This window comes from Lissotriton vulgaris, chromosome 9 (genome assembly GCF_964263255.1).
Source record: "Lissotriton vulgaris chromosome 9, aLisVul1.2, whole genome shotgun sequence".
Taxonomy (NCBI): domain Eukaryota; kingdom Metazoa; phylum Chordata; class Amphibia; order Caudata; family Salamandridae; genus Lissotriton; species Lissotriton vulgaris.
The window spans coordinates 541,266,472-541,289,121 of NC_141697.1; the positions used below are offsets into that span (position 1 = coordinate 541,266,472).

A 22,650-nucleotide genomic window follows, 5' to 3' on the forward strand; every position below is an offset into this window, starting at 1 on the left:
TCAACTTGCCTTCTGATAAAACATTTTGTGAGCAGCAGTTTCCTTCGACAGCTACAAGGTGGCGCTACATTCAGGTGAGAGCACAAGTATGCACAAAATGTTAGGGACTTTTGCCAGATTTATCGGTGGATCTTGCATATTTTTTTCAGAGGCTAGATATTGCCTAGAAATGCTTTTTAACATAGAGATGCTGGAGTTACAATGTCTGGTCGGGCCTCAGCCCTTCCATTGTTTGCCCACTGTAACAAATTTATTACCAGCACATGTGTGTTGTGACTCTGCTTTATGAAACTTATCATATATTAGGACAATGTATGTAGCAGAAGGTGCGATTGAGATGTTTGCCCACGTATTTGTTTATTTTTTTATATATGGCTGATTAATCTGTTCGTGAAATTTCCATTTTGTGACATGTTGCATTACAATATATCCTGCTTGCAGAATATATAAGTATTTTCAGTGCGTTGGCCGGGAATCGAACCCGGGTCAACTGCTTGGGAAGCAGCTATGCTCACCACTATACCACCAACGCCCTCTGATGTGTTAGCTCTCGGTTCTAAATATTACGTTGCAGAAATCAATGACTATCTTGCACCAGCTTCAATGGTGCATTTGGTTTAGATACCAACATGAGAAGCAGTAGAACGTTTTTTGCAGAGGGTAAGGAACTGGGGATTGAAACCAAGGACAAAGTTGTGCAGAAGAGAAGAAATGAAAAGCAACAGTACAAATAGTAGAAATGAGCATATATAGGCAGCATGGGAAGCAAAGCAGGGAAGAGAAAGAGAACATTCCATGAAATGCCCAGGAGATAGATAAGAGCAGAACAAAAAGGGAAGAATGAAATTCAAAGCATGCCCAGAAAGTTGTGTGAAGCTCCCACCAGTCAGTCATTTATGGTTATAATTGTGTGTCTTTACTTTCAAAGTACAGGGTTGTACCTTTCACGATCACTCTTGTATTACACAGACACGAATAGTTGAGAAGTCTTTTCTCACATAGCTGGCACAAGCTTGCACTTTTCCTTTCTGGCTATGTGGAAATGACAGCTTGGTCCTTGGAAGGAAAATCAAGCAAAATTAGCAGAGGATGGTTTCGATCCATCGACCTCTGGGTTATGGGCCCAGCACGCTTCCGCTGCGCCACTCTGCTCCTTTGTGAAAGTGTTCTCTTTATGCAGATGAGGAGGCATTCAGAGAAGTGACGTGGGATTGGTCGGGCTCTCACCTCATTTGCCTAAGTATATCGCAAGGCATGCTGGGTGCAGAAAATCTTTATCTTCCCCTCTCACAATCAGTCACAACTGAAAGTCCAGACCCTCTTAGGCACTAGCCGTTTCAGGCCTTTAACAAGACAACAGCTCTCCGACGCTCTCTGTCTCTCTCTCTCTCTGTGATCCTAGTGCTTGCATGCTCAGTATTTGGCTTTTCCTGGGAGCCAGAGATCTACCCGGTGAGGGCTTGCCGGTATAAGGCTTTAGAGCGTTTGGGAGCGTTCGGTACATGAGAGGACGTTGGACTGGAAGCTATGCAAATTTGAAGCATCCAAACTTCCTGCTGCAGTCGGAGGCTCTTTCCATGGACATCTGCCTTTTGGATTCCTCTAAACTTGCCCTCTGATGAAACATTTTGTGAGCTGCAGTTACCTCCGACGGCTACAAGGTGGTGCTACATTCAGGTGAGGGCACAAGTATGCACAAAATGTTGGGGACTTTTGCCAGATTTATTGCTGGACCTTGCATATTTTTTTCAGAGGCTAAATATTGCCTAGGAAATGCTTTTTAACATAGAGATGCTGGAGTTAAAATGTCTGGTCGGGCCTCAGCCCTTTCATTGTCTGCCCACTGTAACATATTTTTTTACCAGTACATGTGAGTGGTGACTCTGCTTTATGAAACTTATCATATATTAGGACAATGAATATAGCAGAAGGGGCGATCGAAATGCTTGCCTACATATTTGTTTATTTTTTATATAATGGCTGATTAACCTCTTAATTATATTACCATTTTGTGAAATGTTGCTTTAAAATATATCCTGCTTGCAGAATATATAAGTATTTGTACTGCGTTGGCCGGGAATCGAACCCGGGTCAACTGCTTGGAAGGCAGCTATGCTCACCACTATACCACCAACGCCCTCTGATCTTTGCGCTCTCGGTTCTAAACATTAGGACCCTGAGTTCAATGACTATCATGCACCAGCTTCAATGGTGCATTTGGTTTAGATACCAACATGAAAAGCAATAGAAAGTTTTTGTAGAGGGTAAGGAACTGGGATTGAAACTAAGGACAAAGCTGTGCAGAAGAGAAGAATGGAAAGCAGCAATACAAATAATAGATATGAACACATAGAGGCAGCATGGGAAGCAAAGCAGGGAAGAGAAATAGAGAACATTCCATGAAATGCCCAGGAGATAGATAAGAGCAGAACAAAAAAGGGAAGAATGAAATTCAAAGCCTCCACATAAAAGTGTTTGAAGGTCCCACCAGTCATTCATGCTTATTATTGTGTGCCTTTACTTTCAAAGTACAGTGTGGAGCTTTTGACGATCCCTCTCTTGTATTTCAGCAGACACAGATAGTTGAGAAGTCTTTTCTCACATAGCTGGCACAAGCTTGCGCTTTTCCTTGCTGGTAGCGTGGAAATGACAGCTTGGTCCTTGGAAGTAAAATCAAGCAAAATTAGCAGAGGATGGTTTCGATCCATCGACCTCTGGGTTATGGGCCCAGCACGCTTCCGCTGCGCCACTCTGCTCCGTTGTGAAAGTGTTCTTTTTATGCAGATAAGGAGCATTAGGCAGAGTAGCATGGGATTGGTCTGGCTCTCACCTCATTTGCATAAGTATATCCCAAGGCATGCTGGGTGCAGAAAAACTTCATATTCCCCTCTCACAATCAGTCATAACTGAAAGTCAGACACTCTTAGGCACTAGCCGTTTCAGGCCTTTATCAAGACAGTAGCTCTTGAACCATCTCTCTCTCGCTCTGTGATCCTAGCACTAGCATGCTCAGGATTTGGCTTTACCTTGGAGCCAGAGATATACCCGGTGAGGGCTTGCCCGGTGTGAGGCTTTTGAGCGTTTGGGAGCGTTCGGGACGTGAGTGGACGTTGGACAGGAAACTATGCGAATATGAAGCCTCCAACATTCCTGCTTCAGTGAGTGGTTCTTTCCATGGACATCTGACTCTTGGATTCCTCTCAACTTGCCTTCTGATAAAACATTTTGTGAGCAGCAGTTTCCTTCGACAGCTACAAGGTGGCGCTACATTCAGGTGAGAGCACAAGTATGCACAAAATGTTAGGGACTTTTGCCAGATTTATCGGTGGATCTTGCATATTTTTTCAGAGGCTAGATATTGCCTAGAAATGCTTTTTAACATAGAGATGCTGGAGTTACAATGTCTGGTCGGGCCTCAGCCCTTCCATTGCTTGCCCACTGTAACAAATTTATTACCAGCACATGTGTGTTGTGACTCTGCTTTATGAAACTTATCATATATTAGGACAATGTATGTAGCAGAAGGTGCGATTGAGATGTTTGCCCATGTATTTGTTTATTTTTTTATATATGGCTGATTAATCTGTTCGTGAAATTTCCATTTTGTGACATGTTGCATTACAATATATCCTGCTTGCAGAATATATAAGTATTTTCAGTGCGTTGGCCGGGAATCGAACCCGGGTCAACTGCTTGGGAAGCAGCTATGCTCACCACTATACCACCAACGCCCTCTGATGTGTTAGCTCTCGGTTCTAAATATTACGTTGCAGAAATCAATGACTATCTTGCACCAGCTTCAATGGTGCATTTGGTTTAGATACCAACATGAGAAGCAGTAGAACGTTTTTTGCAGAGGGTAAGGAACTGGGGATTGAAACCAAGGACAAAGTTGTGCAGAAGAGAAGAAATGAAAAGCAACAGTACAAATAGTAGAAATGAGCATATATAGGCAGCATGGGAAGCAAAGCAGGGAAGAGAAAGAGAACATTCCATGAAATGCCCAGGAGATAGATAAGAGCAGAACAAAAAGGGAAGAATGAAATTCAAAGCATGCCCAGAAAGTTGTGTGAAGCTCCCACCAGTCAGTCATTTATGGTTATAATTGTGTGTCTTTACTTTCAAAGTACAGGGTTGTACCTTTCACGATCACTCTTGTATTACACAGACACGAATAGTTGAGAAGTCTTTTCTCACATAGCTGGCACAAGCTTGCACTTTTCCTTTCTGGCTATGTGGAAATGACAGCTTGGTCCTTGGAAGGAAAATCAAGCAAAATTAGCAGAGGATGGTTTCGATCCATCGACCTCTGGGTTATGGGCCCAGCACGCTTCCGCTGCGCCACTCTGCTCCTTTGTGAAAGTGTTCTCTTTATGCAGATGAGGAGGCATTCAGAGAAGTGACGTGGGATTGGTCGGGCTCTCACCTCATTTGCCTAAGTATATCGCAAGGCATGCTGGGTGCAGAAAATCTTTATCTTCCCCTCTCACAATCAGTCACAACTGAAAGTCCAGACCCTCTTAGGCACTAGCCGTTTCAGGCCTTTAACAAGACAACAGCTCTCCGACGCTCTCTGTCTCTCTCTCTCTCTGTGATCCTAGTGCTTGCATGCTCAGTATTTGGCTTTTCCTGGGAGCCAGAGATCTACCCGGTGAGGGCTTGCCGGTATAAGGCTTTAGAGCGTTTGGGAGCGTTCGGTACATGAGAGGACGTTGGACTGGAAGCTATGCAAATTTGAAGCATCCAAACTTCCTGCTGCAGTCGGAGGCTCTTTCCATGGACATCTGCCTTTTGGATTCCTCTAAACTTGCCCTCTGATGAAACATTTTGTGAGCTGCAGTTACCTCCGACGGCTACAAGGTGGTGCTACATTCAGGTGAGGGCACAAGTATGCACAAAATGTTGGGGACTTTTGCCAGATTTATTGCTGGACCTTGCATATTTTTTTCAGAGGCTAAATATTGCCTAGGAAATGCTTTTTAACATAGAGATGCTGGAGTTAAAATGTCTGGTCGGGCCTCAGCCCTTTCATTGTCTGCCCACTGTAACATATTTTTTTACCAGTACATGTGAGTGGTGACTCTGCTTTATGAAACTTATCATATATTAGGACAATGAATATAGCAGAAGGGGCGATCGAAATGCTTGCCTACATATTTGTTTATTTTTTATATAATGGCTGATTAACCTCTTAATTATATTACCATTTTGTGAAATGTTGCTTTAAAATATATCCTGCTTGCAGAATATATAAGTATTTGTACTGCGTTGGCCGGGAATCGAACCCGGGTCAACTGCTTGGAAGGCAGCTATGCTCACCACTATACCACCAACGCCCTCTGATCTTTGCGCTCTCGGTTCTAAACATTAGGACCCTGAGTTCAATGACTATCATGCACCAGCTTCAATGGTGCATTTGGTTTAGATACCAACATGAAAAGCAATAGAAAGTTTTTGTAGAGGGTAAGGAACTGGGATTGAAACTAAGGACAACGCTGTGCAGAAGAGAAGAATGGAAAGCAGCAATACAAATAATAGATATGAACACATAGAGGCAGCATGGGAAGCAAAGCAGGGAAGAGAAATAGAGAACATTCCATGAAATGCCCAGGAGATAGATAAGAGCAGAACAAAAAAGGGAAGAATGAAATTCAAAGCCTCCACATAAAAGTGTTTGAAGGTCCCACCAGTCATTCATGCTTATTATTGTGTGCCTTTACTTTCAAAGTACAGTGTGGAGCTTTTGACGATCCCTCTCTTGTATTTCAGCAGACACAGATAGTTGAGAAGTCTTTTCTCACATAGCTGGCACAAGCTTGCGCTTTTCCTTGCTGGTAGCGTGGAAATGACAGCTTGGTCCTTGGAAGTAAAATCAAGCAAAATTAGCAGAGGATGGTTTCGATCCATCGACCTCTGGGTTATGGGCCCAGCACGCTTCCGCTGCGCCACTCTGCTCCGTTGTGAAAGTGTTCTTTTTATGCAGATAAGGAGCATTAGGCAGAGTAGCATGGGATTGGTCTGGCTCTCACCTCATTTGCATAAGTATATCCCAAGGCATGCTGGGTGCAGAAAAACTTCATATTCCCCTCTCACAATCAGTCATAACTGAAAGTCAGACACTCTTAGGCACTAGCCGTTTCAGGCCTTTATCAAGACAGTAGCTCTTGAACCATCTCTCTCTCGCTCTGTGATCCTAGCACTAGCATGCTCAGGATTTGGCTTTACCTTGGAGCCAGAGATATACCCGGTGAGGGCTTGCCCGGTGTGAGGCTTTTGAGCGTTTGGGAGCGTTCGGGACGTGAGTGGACGTTGGACAGGAAACTATGCGAATATGAAGCCTCCAACATTCCTGCTTCAGTGAGTGGTTCTTTCCATGGACATCTGACTCTTGGATTCCTCTCAACTTGCCTTCTGATAAAACATTTTGTGAGCAGCAGTTTCCTTCGACAGCTACAAGGTGGCGCTACATTCAGGTGAGAGCACAAGTATGCACAAAATGTTAGGGACTTTTGCCAGATTTATCGGTGGATCTTGCATATTTTTTCAGAGGCTAGATATTGCCTAGAAATGCTTTTTAACATAGAGATGCTGGAGTTACAATGTCTGGTCGGGCCTCAGCCCTTCCATTGTTTGCCCACTGTAACAAATTTATTACCAGCACATGTGTGTTGTGACTCTGCTTTATGAAACTTATCATATATTAGGACAATGTATGTAGCAGAAGGTGCGATTGAGATGTTTGCCCACGTATTTGTTTATTTTTTTATATATGGCTGATTAATCTGTTCGTGAAATTTCCATTTTGTGACATGTTGCATTACAATATATCCTGCTTGCAGAATATATAAGTATTTTCAGTGCGTTGGCCGGGAATCGAACCCGGGTCAACTGCTTGGGAAGCAGCTATGCTCACCACTATACCACCAACGCCCTCTGATGTGTTAGCTCTCGGTTCTAAATATTACGTTGCAGAAATCAATGACTATCTTGCACCAGCTTCAATGGTGCATTTGGTTTAGATACCAACATGAGAAGCAGTAGAACGTTTTTTGCAGAGGGTAAGGAACTGGGGATTGAAACCAAGGACAAAGTTGTGCAGAAGAGAAGAAATGAAAAGCAACAGTACAAATAGTAGAAATGAGCATATATAGGCAGCATGGGAAGCAAAGCAGGGAAGAGAAAGAGAACATTCCATGAAATGCCCAGGAGATAGATAAGAGCAGAACAAAAAGGGAAGAATGAAATTCAAAGCATGCCCAGAAAGTTGTGTGAAGCTCCCACCAGTCAGTCATTTATGGTTATAATTGTGTGTCTTTACTTTCAAAGTACAGGGTTGTACCTTTCACGATCACTCTTGTATTACACAGACACGAATAGTTGAGAAGTCTTTTCTCACATAGCTGGCACAAGCTTGCACTTTTCCTTTCTGGCTATGTGGAAATGACAGCTTGGTCCTTGGAAGGAAAATCAAGCAAAATTAGCAGAGGATGGTTTCGATCCATCGACCTCTGGGTTATGGGCCCAGCACGCTTCCGCTGCGCCACTCTGCTCCTTTGTGAAAGTGTTCTCTTTATGCAGATGAGGAGGCATTCAGAGAAGTGACGTGGGATTGGTCGGGCTCTCACCTCATTTGCCTAAGTATATCGCAAGGCATGCTGGGTGCAGAAAATCTTTATCTTCCCCTCTCACAATCAGTCACAACTGAAAGTCCAGACCCTCTTAGGCACTAGCCGTTTCAGGCCTTTAACAAGACAACAGCTCTCCGACGCTCTCTGTCTCTCTCTCTCTCTGTGATCCTAGTGCTTGCATGCTCAGTATTTGGCTTTTCCTGGGAGCCAGAGATCTACCCGGTGAGGGCTTGCCGGTATAAGGCTTTAGAGCGTTTGGGAGCGTTCGGTACATGAGAGGACGTTGGACTGGAAGCTATGCAAATTTGAAGCATCCAAACTTCCTGCTGCAGTCGGAGGCTCTTTCCATGGACATCTGCCTTTTGGATTCCTCTAAACTTGCCCTCTGATGAAACATTTTGTGAGCTGCAGTTACCTCCGACGGCTACAAGGTGGTGCTACATTCAGGTGAGGGCACAAGTATGCACAAAATGTTGGGGACTTTTGCCAGATTTATTGCTGGATCTTGCATATTTTTTTCAGAGGCTAAATATTGCCTAGGAAATGCTTTTTAACATAGAGATGCTGGAGTTAAAATGTCTGGTTGGGCCTCAGCCCTTTCATTGTCTGCCCACTGTAACATATTTTTTTACCACTACATGTGAGTGGTGACACTGCTTTATGAAACTTATCATATATTAGGACAATGAATATAGCAGAAGGGGCGATCGAAATGCTTGCCTACATATTTGTTTATTTTTTATATAATGGCTGATTAACCTCTTAATTATATTACCATTTTGTGAAATGTTGCTTTAAAATATATCCTGCTTGCAGAATATATAAGTATTTGTATTGCGTTGGCCGGGAATCGAACCCGGGTCAACTGCTTGGAAGGCAGCTATGCTCACCACTATACCACCAACGCCCTCAGATCTTTGCGCTCTCGGTTCTAAACATTAGGACCCTGAGTTCAATGACTATCATGCACCAGCTTCAATGGTGCATTTGGTTTAGATACCAACATGAAAAGCAATAGAAAGTTTTTGTAGAAGGTAAGGAACTGGGATTGAAACCAAGGACAAAGCTGTGCAGAAGAGAAGAATGGAAAGCAGCAATACAAATAATAGATATGAACACATAGAGGCAGCATGGGAAGCAAAGCAGGGAAGAGAAATAGAGAACATTCCATGAAATGCCCAGGAGATAGATAAGAGCAGAACAAAAAAGGGAAGAATGAAATTCAAAGCCTCCACATAAAAGTGTTTGAAGGTCCCACCAGTCATTCATGCTTATTATTGTGTGCCTTTACTTTCAAAGTACAGTGTGGAGCTTTTGACGATCCCTCTCTTGTATTTCAGCAGACACAGATAGTTGAGAAGTCTTTTCTCACATAGCTGGCACAAGCTTGCGCTTTTCCTTGCTGGTAGCGTGGAAATGACAGCTTGGTCCTTGGAAGTAAAATCAAGCAAAATTAGCAGAGGATGGTTTCGATCCATCGACCTCTGGGTTATGGGCCCAGCACGCTTCCGCTGCGCCACTCTGCTCCGTTGTGAAAGTGTTCTTTTTATGCAGATAAGGAGCATTAGGCAGAGTAGCATGGGATTGGTCTGGCTCTCACCTCATTTGCATAAGTATATCCCAAGGCATGCTGGGTGCAGAAAAACTTCATCTTCCCCTCTCACAATCAGTCATAACTGAAAGTCAGACACTCTTAGGCACTAGCCGTTTCAGGCCTTTATCAAGACAGTAGCTCTTGAACCATCTCTCTCTCGCTCTGTGATCCTAGCACTAGCATGCTCAGGATTTGGCTTTACCTTGGAGCCAGAGATATACCCGGTGAGGGCTTGCCCGGTGTGAGGCTTTTGAGCGTTTGGGAGCGTTCGGGACGTGAGTGGACGTTGGACAGGAAACTATGCGAATATGAAGCCTCCAACATTCCTGCTTCAGTGAGTGGTTCTTTCCATGGACATCTGACTCTTGGATTCCTCTCAACTTGCCTTCTGATAAAACATTTTGTGAGCAGCAGTTTCCTTCGACAGCTACAAGGTGGCGCTACATTCAGGTGAGAGCACAAGTATGCACAAAATGTTAGGGACTTTTGCCAGATTTATCGGTGGATCTTGCATATTTTTTCAGAGGCTAGATATTGCCTAGAAATGCTTTTTAACATAGAGATGCTGGAGTTACAATGTCTGGTCGGGCCTCAGCCCTTCCATTGCTTGCCCACTGTAACAAATTTATTACCAGCACATGTGTGTTGTGACTCTGCTTTATGAAACTTATCATATATTAGGACAATGTATGTAGCAGAAGGTGCGATTGAGATGTTTGCCCATGTATTTGTTTATTTTTTTATATATGGCTGATTAATCTGTTCGTGAAATTTCCATTTTGTGACATGTTGCATTACAATATATCCTGCTTGCAGAATATATAAGTATTTTCAGTGCGTTGGCCGGGAATCGAACCCGGGTCAACTGCTTGGGAAGCAGCTATGCTCACCACTATACCACCAACGCCCTCTGATGTGTTAGCTCTCGGTTCTAAATATTACGTTGCAGAAATCAATGACTATCTTGCACCAGCTTCAATGGTGCATTTGGTTTAGATACCAACATGAGAAGCAGTAGAACGTTTTTTGCAGAGGGTAAGGAACTGGGGATTGAAACCAAGGACAAAGTTGTGCAGAAGAGAAGAAATGAAAAGCAACAGTACAAATAGTAGAAATGAGCATATATAGGCAGCATGGGAAGCAAAGCAGGGAAGAGAAAGAGAACATTCCATGAAATGCCCAGGAGATAGATAAGAGCAGAACAAAAAGGGAAGAATGAAATTCAAAGCATGCCCAGAAAGTTGTGTGAAGCTCCCACCAGTCAGTCATTTATGGTTATAATTGTGTGTCTTTACTTTCAAAGTACAGGGTTGTACCTTTCACGATCACTCTTGTATTACACAGACACGAATAGTTGAGAAGTCTTTTCTCACATAGCTGGCACAAGCTTGCACTTTTCCTTTCTGGCTATGTGGAAATGACAGCTTGGTCCTTGGAAGGAAAATCAAGCAAAATTAGCAGAGGATGGTTTCGATCCATCGACCTCTGGGTTATGGGCCCAGCACGCTTCCGCTGCGCCACTCTGCTCCTTTGTGAAAGTGTTCTCTTTATGCAGATGAGGAGGCATTCAGAGAAGTGACGTGGGATTGGTCGGGCTCTCACCTCATTTGCCTAAGTATATCGCAAGGCATGCTGGGTGCAGAAAATCTTTATCTTCCCCTCTCACAATCAGTCACAACTGAAAGTCCAGACCCTCTTAGGCACTAGCCGTTTCAGGCCTTTAACAAGACAACAGCTCTCCGACGCTCTCTGTCTCTCTCTCTCTCTGTGATCCTAGTGCTTGCATGCTCAGTATTTGGCTTTTCCTGGGAGCCAGAGATCTACCCGGTGAGGGCTTGCCGGTATAAGGCTTTAGAGCGTTTGGGAGCGTTCGGTACATGAGAGGACGTTGGACTGGAAGCTATGCAAATTTGAAGCATCCAAACTTCCTGCTGCAGTCGGAGGCTCTTTCCATGGACATCTGCCTTTTGGATTCCTCTAAACTTGCCCTCTGATGAAACATTTTGTGAGCTGCAGTTACCTCCGACGGCTACAAGGTGGTGCTACATTCAGGTGAGGGCACAAGTATGCACAAAATGTTGGGGACTTTTGCCAGATTTATTGCTGGACCTTGCATATTTTTTTCAGAGGCTAAATATTGCCTAGGAAATGCTTTTTAACATAGAGATGCTGGAGTTAAAATGTCTGGTCGGGCCTCAGCCCTTTCATTGTCTGCCCACTGTAACATATTTTTTTACCAGTACATGTGAGTGGTGACTCTGCTTTATGAAACTTATCATATATTAGGACAATGAATATAGCAGAAGGGGCGATCGAAATGCTTGCCTACATATTTGTTTATTTTTTATATAATGGCTGATTAACCTCTTAATTATATTACCATTTTGTGAAATGTTGCTTTAAAATATATCCTGCTTGCAGAATATATAAGTATTTGTACTGCGTTGGCCGGGAATCGAACCCGGGTCAACTGCTTGGAAGGCAGCTATGCTCACCACTATACCACCAACGCCCTCTGATCTTTGCGCTCTCGGTTCTAAACATTAGGACCCTGAGTTCAATGACTATCATGCACCAGCTTCAATGGTGCATTTGGTTTAGATACCAACATGAAAAGCAATAGAAAGTTTTTGTAGAGGGTAAGGAACTGGGATTGAAACTAAGGACAAAGCTGTGCAGAAGAGAAGAATGGAAAGCAGCAATACAAATAATAGATATGAACACATAGAGGCAGCATGGGAAGCAAAGCAGGGAAGAGAAATAGAGAACATTCCATGAAATGCCCAGGAGATAGATAAGAGCAGAACAAAAAAGGGAAGAATGAAATTCAAAGCCTCCACATAAAAGTGTTTGAAGGTCCCACCAGTCATTCATGCTTATTATTGTGTGCCTTTACTTTCAAAGTACAGTGTGGAGCTTTTGACGATCCCTCTCTTGTATTTCAGCAGACACAGATAGTTGAGAAGTCTTTTCTCACATAGCTGGCACAAGCTTGCGCTTTTCCTTGCTGGTAGCGTGGAAATGACAGCTTGGTCCTTGGAAGTAAAATCAAGCAAAATTAGCAGAGGATGGTTTCGATCCATCGACCTCTGGGTTATGGGCCCAGCACGCTTCCGCTGCGCCACTCTGCTCCGTTGTGAAAGTGTTCTTTTTATGCAGATAAGGAGCATTAGGCAGAGTAGCATGGGATTGGTCTGGCTCTCACCTCATTTGCATAAGTATATCCCAAGGCATGCTGGGTGCAGAAAAACTTCATATTCCCCTCTCACAATCAGTCATAACTGAAAGTCAGACACTCTTAGGCACTAGCCGTTTCAGGCCTTTATCAAGACAGTAGCTCTTGAACCATCTCTCTCTCGCTCTGTGATCCTAGCACTAGCATGCTCAGGATTTGGCTTTACCTTGGAGCCAGAGATATACCCGGTGAGGGCTTGCCCGGTGTGAGGCTTTTGAGCGTTTGGGAGCGTTCGGGACGTGAGTGGACGTTGGACAGGAAACTATGCGAATATGAAGCCTCCAACATTCCTGCTTCAGTGAGTGGTTCTTTCCATGGACATCTGACTCTTGGATTCCTCTCAACTTGCCTTCTGATAAAACATTTTGTGAGCAGCAGTTTCCTTCGACAGCTACAAGGTGGCGCTACATTCAGGTGAGAGCACAAGTATGCACAAAATGTTAGGGACTTTTGCCAGATTTATCGGTGGATCTTGCATATTTTTTCAGAGGCTAGATATTGCCTAGAAATGCTTTTTAACATAGAGATGCTGGAGTTACAATGTCTGGTCGGGCCTCAGCCCTTCCATTGTTTGCCCACTGTAACAAATTTATTACCAGCACATGTGTGTTGTGACTCTGCTTTATGAAACTTATCATATATTAGGACAATGTATGTAGCAGAAGGTGCGATTGAGATGTTTGCCCACGTATTTGTTTATTTTTTTATATATGGCTGATTAATCTGTTCGTGAAATTTCCATTTTGTGACATGTTGCATTACAATATATCCTGCTTGCAGAATATATAAGTATTTTCAGTGCGTTGGCCGGGAATCGAACCCGGGTCAACTGCTTGGGAAGCAGCTATGCTCACCACTATACCACCAACGCCCTCTGATGTGTTAGCTCTCGGTTCTAAATATTACGTTGCAGAAATCAATGACTATCTTGCACCAGCTTCAATGGTGCATTTGGTTTAGATACCAACATGAGAAGCAGTAGAACGTTTTTTGCAGAGGGTAAGGAACTGGGGATTGAAACCAAGGACAAAGTTGTGCAGAAGAGAAGAAATGAAAAGCAACAGTACAAATAGTAGAAATGAGCATATATAGGCAGCATGGGAAGCAAAGCAGGGAAGAGAAAGAGAACATTCCATGAAATGCCCAGGAGATAGATAAGAGCAGAACAAAAAGGGAAGAATGAAATTCAAAGCATGCCCAGAAAGTTGTGTGAAGCTCCCACCAGTCAGTCATTTATGGTTATAATTGTGTGTCTTTACTTTCAAAGTACAGGGTTGTACCTTTCACGATCACTCTTGTATTACACAGACACGAATAGTTGAGAAGTCTTTTCTCACATAGCTGGCACAAGCTTGCACTTTTCCTTTCTGGCTATGTGGAAATGACAGCTTGGTCCTTGGAAGGAAAATCAAGCAAAATTAGCAGAGGATGGTTTCGATCCATCGACCTCTGGGTTATGGGCCCAGCACGCTTCCGCTGCGCCACTCTGCTCCTTTGTGAAAGTGTTCTCTTTATGCAGATGAGGAGGCATTCAGAGAAGTGACGTGGGATTGGTCGGGCTCTCACCTCATTTGCCTAAGTATATCGCAAGGCATGCTGGGTGCAGAAAATCTTTATCTTCCCCTCTCACAATCAGTCACAACTGAAAGTCCAGACCCTCTTAGGCACTAGCCGTTTCAGGCCTTTAACAAGACAACAGCTCTCCGACGCTCTCTGTCTCTCTCTCTCTCTGTGATCCTAGTGCTTGCATGCTCAGTATTTGGCTTTTCCTGGGAGCCAGAGATCTACCCGGTGAGGGCTTGCCGGTATAAGGCTTTAGAGCGTTTGGGAGCGTTCGGTACATGAGAGGACGTTGGACTGGAAGCTATGCAAATTTGAAGCATCCAAACTTCCTGCTGCAGTCGGAGGCTCTTTCCATGGACATCTGCCTTTTGGATTCCTCTAAACTTGCCCTCTGATGAAACATTTTGTGAGCTGCAGTTACCTCCGACGGCTACAAGGTGGTGCTACATTCAGGTGAGGGCACAAGTATGCACAAAATGTTGGGGACTTTTGCCAGATTTATTGCTGGATCTTGCATATTTTTTTCAGAGGCTAAATATTGCCTAGGAAATGCTTTTTAACATAGAGATGCTGGAGTTAAAATGTCTGGTTGGGCCTCAGCCCTTTCATTGTCTGCCCACTGTAACATATTTTTTTACCACTACATGTGAGTGGTGACTCTGCTTTATGAAACTTATCTTATATTAGGACAATGAATATAGCAGAAGGGGCGATCGAAATGCTTGCCTACATATTTGTTTATTTTTTATATAATGGCTGATTAACCTCTTAATTATATTACCATTTTGTGAAATGTTGCTTTAAAATATATCCTGCTTGCAGAATATATAAGTATTTGTACTGCGTTGGCCGGGAATCGAACCCGGGTCAACTGCTTGGAAGGCAGCTATGCTCACCACTATACCACCAACGCCCTCTGATCTTTGCGCTCTCGGTTCTAAACATTAGGACCCTGAGTTCAATGACTATCATGCACCAGCTTCAATGGTGCATTTGGTTTAGATACCAACATGAAAAGCAATAGAAAGTTTTTGTAGAGGTTAAGGAACTGGGATTGAAACCAAGGACAAAGCTGTGCAGAAGAGAAGAATGGAAAGCAGCAATACAAATAATAGATATGAACACATAGAGGCAGCATGGGAAGCAAAGCAGGGAAGAGAAATAGAGAACATTCCATGAAATGCCCAGGAGATAGATAAGAGCAGAACAAAAAAGGGAAGAATGAAATTCAAAGCCTCCACATAAAAGTGTTTGAAGGTCCCACCAGTCATTCATGCTTATTATTGTGTGCCTTTACTTTCAAAGTACAGTGTGGAGCCTTTGACGATCCCTCTCTTGTATTTCAGCAGACACAGATAGTTGAGAAGTCTTTTCTCACATAGCTGGCACAAGCTTGCGCTTTTCCTTGCTGGTAGCGTGGAAATGACAGCTTGGTCCTTGGAAGTAAAATCAAGCAAAATTAGCAGAGGATGGTTTCGATCCATCGACCTCTGGGTTATGGGCCCAGCACGCTTCCGCTGCGCCACTCTGCTCCGTTGTGAAAGTGTTCTTTTTATGCAGATAAGGAGCATTAGGCAGAGTAGCATGGGATTGGTCTGGCTCTCACCTCATTTGCATAAGTATATCCCAAGGCATGCTGGGTGCAGAAAAACTTCATCTTCCCCTCTCACAATCAGTCATAACTGAAAGTCAGACACTCTTAGGCACTAGCCGTTTCAGGCCTTTATCAAGACAGTAGCTCTTGAACCATCTCTCTCTCGCTCTGTGATCCTAGCACTAGCATGCTCAGGATTTGGCTTTACCTTGGAGCCAGAGATATACCCGGTGAGGGCGAGGCTTTTGAGCGTTTGGGAGCGTTGTGGACGTTGGACAGGAAACTATGCGAATATGAAGCCTCCAACATTCCTGCTTCAGTGAGTGGTTCTTTCCATGGACATCTGACTCTTGGATTCCTCTCAACTTGCCTTCTGATAAAACATTTTGTGAGCAGCAGTTTCCTTCGACAGCTACAAGGTGGCGCTACATTCAGGTGAGAGCACAAGTATGCACAAAATGTTAGGGACTTTTGCCAGATTTATCGGTGGATCTTGCATATTTTTTTCAGAGGCTAGATATTGCCTAGAAATGCTTTTTAACATAGAGATGCTGGAGTTACAATGTCTGGTCGGGCCTCAGCCCTTCCATTGTTTGCCCACTGTAACAAATTTATTACCAGCACATGTGTGTTGTGACTCTGCTTTATGAAACTTATCATATATTAGGACAATGTATGTAGCAGAAGGTGCGATTGAGATGTTTGCCCACGTATTTGTTTATTTTTTTATATATGGCTGATTAATCTGTTCGTGAAATTTCCATTTTGTGACATGTTGCATTACAATATATCCTGCTTGCAGAATATATAAGTATTTTCAGTGCGTTGGCCGGGAATCGAACCCGGGTCAACTGCTTGGGAAGCAGCTATGCTCACCACTATACCACCAACGCCCTCTGATGTGTTAGCTCTCGGTTCTAAATATTACGTTGCAGAAATCAATGACTATCTTGCACCAGCTTCAATGGTGCATTTGGTTTAGATACCAACATGAGAAGCAGTAGAACGTTTTTTGCAGAGGGTAAGGAACTGGGGATTGAAACCAAGGACAAAGTTGTGCAGAAGAGAAGAAATGAAAAGCAACAGTACAAATAGTAGAAATGAGCATATATAGGCAGCATGGGAAGCAAAGCAGGGAAGAGAAAGAGAACATTCCATGAAATGCCCAGGAGATAGATAAGAGCAGAACAAAAAGGGAAGAATGAAATTCAAAGCATGCCCAGAAAGTTGTGTGAAGCTCCCACCAGTCAGTCATTTATGGTTATAATTGTGTGTCTTTACTTTCAAAGTACAGGGTTGTACCTTTCACGATCACTCTTGTATTACACAGACACGAATAGTTGAGAAGTCTTTTCTCACATAGCTGGCACAAGCTTGCACTTTTCCTTTCTGGCTATGTGGAAATGACAGCTTGGTCCTTGGAAGGAAAATCAAGCAAAATTAGCAGAGGATGGTTTCGATCCATCGACCTCTGGGTTATGGGCCCAGCACGCTTCCGCTGCGCCACTCTGCTCCTTTGTGAAAGTGTTCTCTTTATGCAGATGAGGAGGCATTCAGAGAAGTGACGTGGGATTGGTCGGGCTCTCACCTCATTTGCCTAAGTATATCGCAAGGCATGCTGGGTGCAGAAAATCTTTATCTTCCCCTCTCACAATCAGTCACAACTGAAAGTCCAGACCCTCTTAGGCACTAGCCGTTTCAGGCCTTTAACAAGACAACAGCTCTCCGACGCTCTCTGTCTCTCTCTCTCTCTGTGATCCTAGTGCTTGCATGCTCAGTATTTGGCTTTTCCTGGGAGCCAGAGATCTACCCGGTGAGGGCTTGCCGGTATAAGGCTTTAGAGCGTTTGGGAGCGTTCGGTACATGAGAGGACGTTGGACTGGAAGCTATGCAAATTTGAAGCATCCAAACTTCCTGCTGCAGTCGGAGGCTCTTTCCATGGACATCTGCCTTTTGGATTCCTCTAAACTTGCCCTCTGATGAAACATTTTGTGAGCTGCAGTTACCTCCGACGGCTACAAGGTGGTGCTACATTCAGGTGAGGGCACAAGTATGCACAAAATGTTGGGGACTTTTGCCAGATTTATTGCTGGACCTTGCATATTTTTTTCAGAGGCTAAATATTGCCTAGGAAATGCTTTTTAACATAGAGATGCTGGAGTTAAAATGTCTGGTCGGGCCTCAGCCCTTTCATTGTCTGCCCACTGTAACATATTTTTTTACCAGTACATGTGAGTGGTGACTCTGCTTTATGAAACTTATCATATATTAGGACAATGAATATAGCAGAAGGGGCGATCGAAATGCTTGCCTACATATTTGTTTATTTTTTATATAATGGCTGATTAACCTCTTAATTATATTACCATTTTGTGAAATGTTGCTTTAAAATATATCCTGCTTGCAGAATATATAAGTATTTGTACTGCGTTGGCCGGGAATCGAACCCGGGTCAACTGCTTGGAAGGCAGCTATGCTCACCACTATACCACCAACGCCCTCTGATCTTTGCGCTCTCGGTTCTAAACATTAGGACCCTGAGTTCAATGACTATCATGCACCAGCTTCAATGGTGCATTTGGTTTAGATACCAACATGAAAAGCAATAGAAAGTTTTTGTAGAGGGTAAGGAACTGGGATTGAAACTAAGGACAAAGCTGTGCAGAAGAGAAGAATGGAAAGCAGCAATACAAATAATAGATATGAACACATAGAGGCAGCATGGGAAGCAAAGCAGGGAAGAGAAATAGAGAACATTCCATGAAATGCCCAGGAGATAGATAAGAGCAGAACAAAAAAGGGAAGAATGAAATTCAAAGCCTCCACATAAAAGTGTTTGAAGGTCCCACCAGTCATTCATGCTTATTATTGTGTGCCTTTACTTTCAAAGTACAGTGTGGAGCTTTTGACGATCCCTCTCTTGTATTTCAGCAGACACAGATAGTTGAGAAGTCTTTTCTCACATAGCTGGCACAAGCTTGCGCTTTTCCTTGCTGGTAGCGTGGAAATGACAGCTTGGTCCTTGGAAGTAAAATCAAGCAAAATTAGCAGAGGATGGTTTCGATCCATCGACCTCTGGGTTATGGGCCCAGCACGCTTCCGCTGCGCCACTCTGCTCCGTTGTGAAAGTGTTCTTTTTATGCAGATAAGGAGCATTAGGCAGAGTAGCATGGGATTGGTCTGGCTCTCACCTCATTTGCATAAGTATATCCCAAGGCATGCTGGGTGCAGAAAAACTTCATATTCCCCTCTCACAATCAGTCATAACTGAAAGTCAGACACTCTTAGGCACTAGCCGTTTCAGGCCTTTATCAAGACAGTAGCTCTTGAACCATCTCTCTCTCGCTCTGTGATCCTAGCACTAGCATGCTCAGGATTTGGCTTTACCTTGGAGCCAGAGATATACCCGGTGAGGGCTTGCCCGGTGTGAGGCTTTTGAGCGTTTGGGAGCGTTCGGGACGTGAGTGGACGTTGGACAGGAAACTATGCGAATATGAAGCCTCCAACATTCCTGCTTCAGTGAGTGGTTCTTTCCATGGACATCTGACTCTTGGAATCCTCTCAACGTGCCTTCTGATAAAACATTTTGTGAGCAGCAGTTTCCTTCGACAGCTACAAGGTGGCGCTACATTCAGGTGAGAGCACAAGTATGCACAAAATGTTAGGGACTTTTGCCAGATTTATCGGTGGATCTTGCATATTTTTTCAGAGGCTAGATATTGCCTAGAAATGCTTTTTAACATAGAGATGCTGGAGTTACAATGTCTGGTCGGGCCTCAGCCCTTCCATTGTTTGCCCACTGTAACAAATTTATTACCAGCACATGTGTGTTGTGACTCTGCTTTATGAAACTTATCATATATTAGGACAATGTATGTAGCAGAAGGTGCGATTGAGATGTTTGCCCACGTATTTGTTTATTTTTTTATATATGGCTGATTAATCTGTTCGTGAAATTTCCATTTTGTGACATGTTGCATTACAATATATCCTGCTTGCAGAATATATAAGTATTTTCAGTGCGTTGGCCGGGAATCGAACCCGGGTCAACTGCTTGGAAAGCAGCTATGCTCACCACTATACCACCAACGCCCTCTGATGTGTTAGCTCTCGGTTCTAAATATTACGTTGCAGAAATCAATGACTATCTTGCACCAGCTTCAATGGTGCATTTGGTTTAGATACCAACATGAGAAGCAGTAGAACGTTTTTTGCAGAGGGTAAGGAACTGGGGATTGAAACCAAGGACAAAGTTGTGCAGAAGAGAAGAAATGAAAAGCAACAGTACAAATAGTAGAAATGAGCATATATAGGCAGCATGGGAAGCAAAGCAGGGAAGAGAAAGAGAACATTCCATGAAATGCCCAGGAGATAGATAAGAGCAGAACAAAAAGGGAAGAATGAAATTCAAAGCATGCCCAGAAAGTTGTGTGAAGCTCCCACCAGTCAGTCATTTATGGTTATAATTGTGTGTCTTTACTTTCAAAGTACAGGGTTGTACCTTTCACGATCACTCTTGTATTACACAGACACGAATAGTTGAGAAGTCTTTTCTCACATAGCTGGCACAAGCTTGCACTTTTCCTTTCTGGCTATGTGGAAATGACAGCTTGGTCCTTGGAAGGAAAATCAAGCAAAATTAGCAGAGGATGGTTTCGATCCATCGACCTCTGGGTTATGGGCCCAGCACGCTTCCGCTGCGCCACTCTGCTCCTTTGTGAAAGTGTTCTCTTTATGCAGATGAGGAGGCATTCAGAGAAGTGACGTGGGATTGGTCGGGCTCTCACCTCATTTGCCTAAGTATATCGCAAGGCATGCTGGGTGCAGAAAATCTTTATCTTCCCCTCTCACAATCAGTCACAACTGAAAGTCCAGACCCTCTTAGGCACTAGCCGTTTCAGGCCTTTAACAAGACAACAGCTCTCCGACGCTCTCTGTCTCTCTCTCTCTCTGTGATCCTAGTGCTTGCATGCTCAGTATTTGGCTTTTCCTGGGAGCCAGAGATCTACCCGGTGAGGGCTTGCCGGTATAAGGCTTTAGAGCGTTTGGGAGCGTTCGGTACATGAGAGGACGTTGGACTGGAAGCTATGCAAATTTGAAGCATCCAAACTTCCTGCTGCAGTCGGAGGCTCTTTCCATGGACATCTGCCTTTTGGATTCCTCTAAACTTGCCCTCTGATGAAACATTTTGTGAGCTGCAGTTACCTCCGACGGCTACAAGGTGGTGCTACATTCAGGTGAGGGCACAAGTATGCACAAAATGTTGGGGACTTTTGCCAGATTTATTGCTGGATCTTGCATATTTTTTTCAGAGGCTAAATATTGCCTAGGAAATGCTTTTTAACATAGAGATGCTGGAGTTAAAATGTCTGGTTGGGCCTCAGCCCTTTCATTGTCTGCCCACTGTAACATATTTTTTTACCACTACATGTGAGTGGTGACTCTGCTTTATGAAACTTATCTTATATTAGGACAATGAATATAGCAGAAGGGGCGATCGAAATGCTTGCCTACATATTTGTTTATTTTTTATATAATGGCTGATTAACCTCTTAATTATATTACCATTTTGTGAAATGTTGCTTTAAAATATATCCTGCTTGCAGAATATATAAGTATTTGTACTGCGTTGGCCGGGAATCGAACCCGGGTCAACTGCTTGGAAGGCAGCTATGCTCACCACTATACCACCAACGCCCTCTGATCTTTGCGCTCTCGGTTCTAAACATTAGGACCCTGAGTTCAATGACTATCATGCACCAGCTTCAATGGTGCATTTGGTTTAGATACCAACATGAAAAGCAATAGAAAGTTTTTGTAGAGGTTAAGGAACTGGGATTGAAACCAAGGACAAAGCTGTGCAGAAGAGAAGAATGGAAAGCAGCAATACAAATAATAGATATGAACACATAGAGGCAGCATGGGAAGCAAAGCAGGGAAGAGAAATAGAGAACATTCCATGAAATGCCCAGGAGATAGATAAGAGCAGAACAAAAAAGGGAAGAATGAAATTCAAAGCCTCCACATAAAAGTGTTTGAAGGTCCCACCAGTCATTCATGCTTATTATTGTGTGCCTTTACTTTCAAAGTACAGTGTGGAGCCTTTGACGATCCCTCTCTTGTATTTCAGCAGACACAGATAGTTGAGAAGTCTTTTCTCACATAGCTGGCACAAGCTTGCGCTTTTCCTTGCTGGTAGCGTGGAAATGACAGCTTGGTCCTTGGAAGTAAAATCAAGCAAAATTAGCAGAGGATGGTTTCGATCCATCGACCTCTGGGTTATGGGCCCAGCACGCTTCCGCTGCGCCACTCTGCTCCGTTGTGAAAGTGTTCTTTTTATGCAGATAAGGAGCATTAGGCAGAGTAGCATGGGATTGGTCTGGCTCTCACCTCATTTGCATAAGTATATCCCAAGGCATGCTGGGTGCAGAAAAACTTCATCTTCCCCTCTCACAATCAGTCATAACTGAAAGTCAGACACTCTTAGGCACTAGCCGTTTCAGGCCTTTATCAAGACAGTAGCTCTTGAACCATCTCTCTCTCGCTCTGTGATCCTAGCACTAGCATGCTCAGGATTTGGCTTTACCTTGGAGCCAGAGATATACCCGGTGAGGGCGAGGCTTTTGAGCGTTTGGGAGCGTTGTGGACGTTGGACAGGAAACTATGCGAATATGAAGCCTCCAACATTCCTGCTTCAGTGAGTGGTTCTTTCCATGGACATCTGACTCTTGGATTCCTCTCAACTTGCCTTCTGATAAAACATTTTGTGAGCAGCAGTTTCCTTCGACAGCTACAAGGTGGCGCTACATTCAGGTGAGAGCACAAGTATGCACAAAATGTTAGGGACTTTTGCCAGATTTATCGGTGGATCTTGCATATTTTTTCAGAGGCTAGATATTGCCTAGAAATGCTTTTTAACATAGAGATGCTGGAGTTACAATGTCTGGTCGGGCCTCAGCCCTTCCATTGCTTGCCCACTGTAACAAATTTATTACCAGCACATGTGTGTTGTGACTCTGCTTTATGAAACTTATCA

At 43.7% G+C, this 22,650-nt stretch overlaps 14 non-coding genes across 14 annotated transcripts; all 14 read right to left on the bottom strand.

Moving 5' to 3' along the window:
- Positions 1-460: 460 nt before the first annotated feature.
- Positions 461-532, bottom strand: TRNAG-CCC (transfer RNA glycine (anticodon CCC)). The gene has a single exon. It is a non-coding gene; the product is annotated as a tRNA-Gly (tRNA).
- A 1,533-nt stretch (positions 533-2,065) lies between these two features.
- TRNAG-UCC (transfer RNA glycine (anticodon UCC)) lies at positions 2,066-2,137 on the bottom strand. The gene has a single exon. It is a non-coding gene; the product is annotated as a tRNA-Gly (tRNA).
- A 1,522-nt stretch (positions 2,138-3,659) lies between these two features.
- On the bottom strand, positions 3,660-3,731 carry TRNAG-CCC (transfer RNA glycine (anticodon CCC)). Its single transcript has one exon. It is a non-coding gene; the product is annotated as a tRNA-Gly (tRNA).
- A 1,533-nt stretch (positions 3,732-5,264) lies between these two features.
- On the bottom strand, positions 5,265-5,336 carry TRNAG-UCC (transfer RNA glycine (anticodon UCC)). The gene has a single exon. It is a non-coding gene; the product is annotated as a tRNA-Gly (tRNA).
- Positions 5,337-6,858: 1,522 nt separating this feature from the next.
- Positions 6,859-6,930, bottom strand: TRNAG-CCC (transfer RNA glycine (anticodon CCC)). Its single transcript has one exon. It is a non-coding gene; the product is annotated as a tRNA-Gly (tRNA).
- Positions 6,931-8,463: 1,533 nt separating this feature from the next.
- TRNAG-UCC (transfer RNA glycine (anticodon UCC)) lies at positions 8,464-8,535 on the bottom strand. The gene has a single exon. It is a non-coding gene; the product is annotated as a tRNA-Gly (tRNA).
- A 1,522-nt stretch (positions 8,536-10,057) lies between these two features.
- TRNAG-CCC (transfer RNA glycine (anticodon CCC)) lies at positions 10,058-10,129 on the bottom strand. The gene has a single exon. It is a non-coding gene; the product is annotated as a tRNA-Gly (tRNA).
- Positions 10,130-11,662: 1,533 nt separating this feature from the next.
- Positions 11,663-11,734, bottom strand: TRNAG-UCC (transfer RNA glycine (anticodon UCC)). The gene has a single exon. It is a non-coding gene; the product is annotated as a tRNA-Gly (tRNA).
- Positions 11,735-13,256: 1,522 nt separating this feature from the next.
- On the bottom strand, positions 13,257-13,328 carry TRNAG-CCC (transfer RNA glycine (anticodon CCC)). The gene has a single exon. It is a non-coding gene; the product is annotated as a tRNA-Gly (tRNA).
- Positions 13,329-14,861: 1,533 nt separating this feature from the next.
- Positions 14,862-14,933, bottom strand: TRNAG-UCC (transfer RNA glycine (anticodon UCC)). Its single transcript has one exon. It is a non-coding gene; the product is annotated as a tRNA-Gly (tRNA).
- A 1,502-nt stretch (positions 14,934-16,435) lies between these two features.
- Positions 16,436-16,507, bottom strand: TRNAG-CCC (transfer RNA glycine (anticodon CCC)). The gene has a single exon. It is a non-coding gene; the product is annotated as a tRNA-Gly (tRNA).
- Positions 16,508-18,040: 1,533 nt separating this feature from the next.
- TRNAG-UCC (transfer RNA glycine (anticodon UCC)) lies at positions 18,041-18,112 on the bottom strand. The gene has a single exon. It is a non-coding gene; the product is annotated as a tRNA-Gly (tRNA).
- A 1,522-nt stretch (positions 18,113-19,634) lies between these two features.
- Positions 19,635-19,706, bottom strand: TRNAG-UCC (transfer RNA glycine (anticodon UCC)). Its single transcript has one exon. It is a non-coding gene; the product is annotated as a tRNA-Gly (tRNA).
- A 1,533-nt stretch (positions 19,707-21,239) lies between these two features.
- On the bottom strand, positions 21,240-21,311 carry TRNAG-UCC (transfer RNA glycine (anticodon UCC)). The gene has a single exon. It is a non-coding gene; the product is annotated as a tRNA-Gly (tRNA).
- Positions 21,312-22,650: the final 1,339 nt, after the last annotated feature.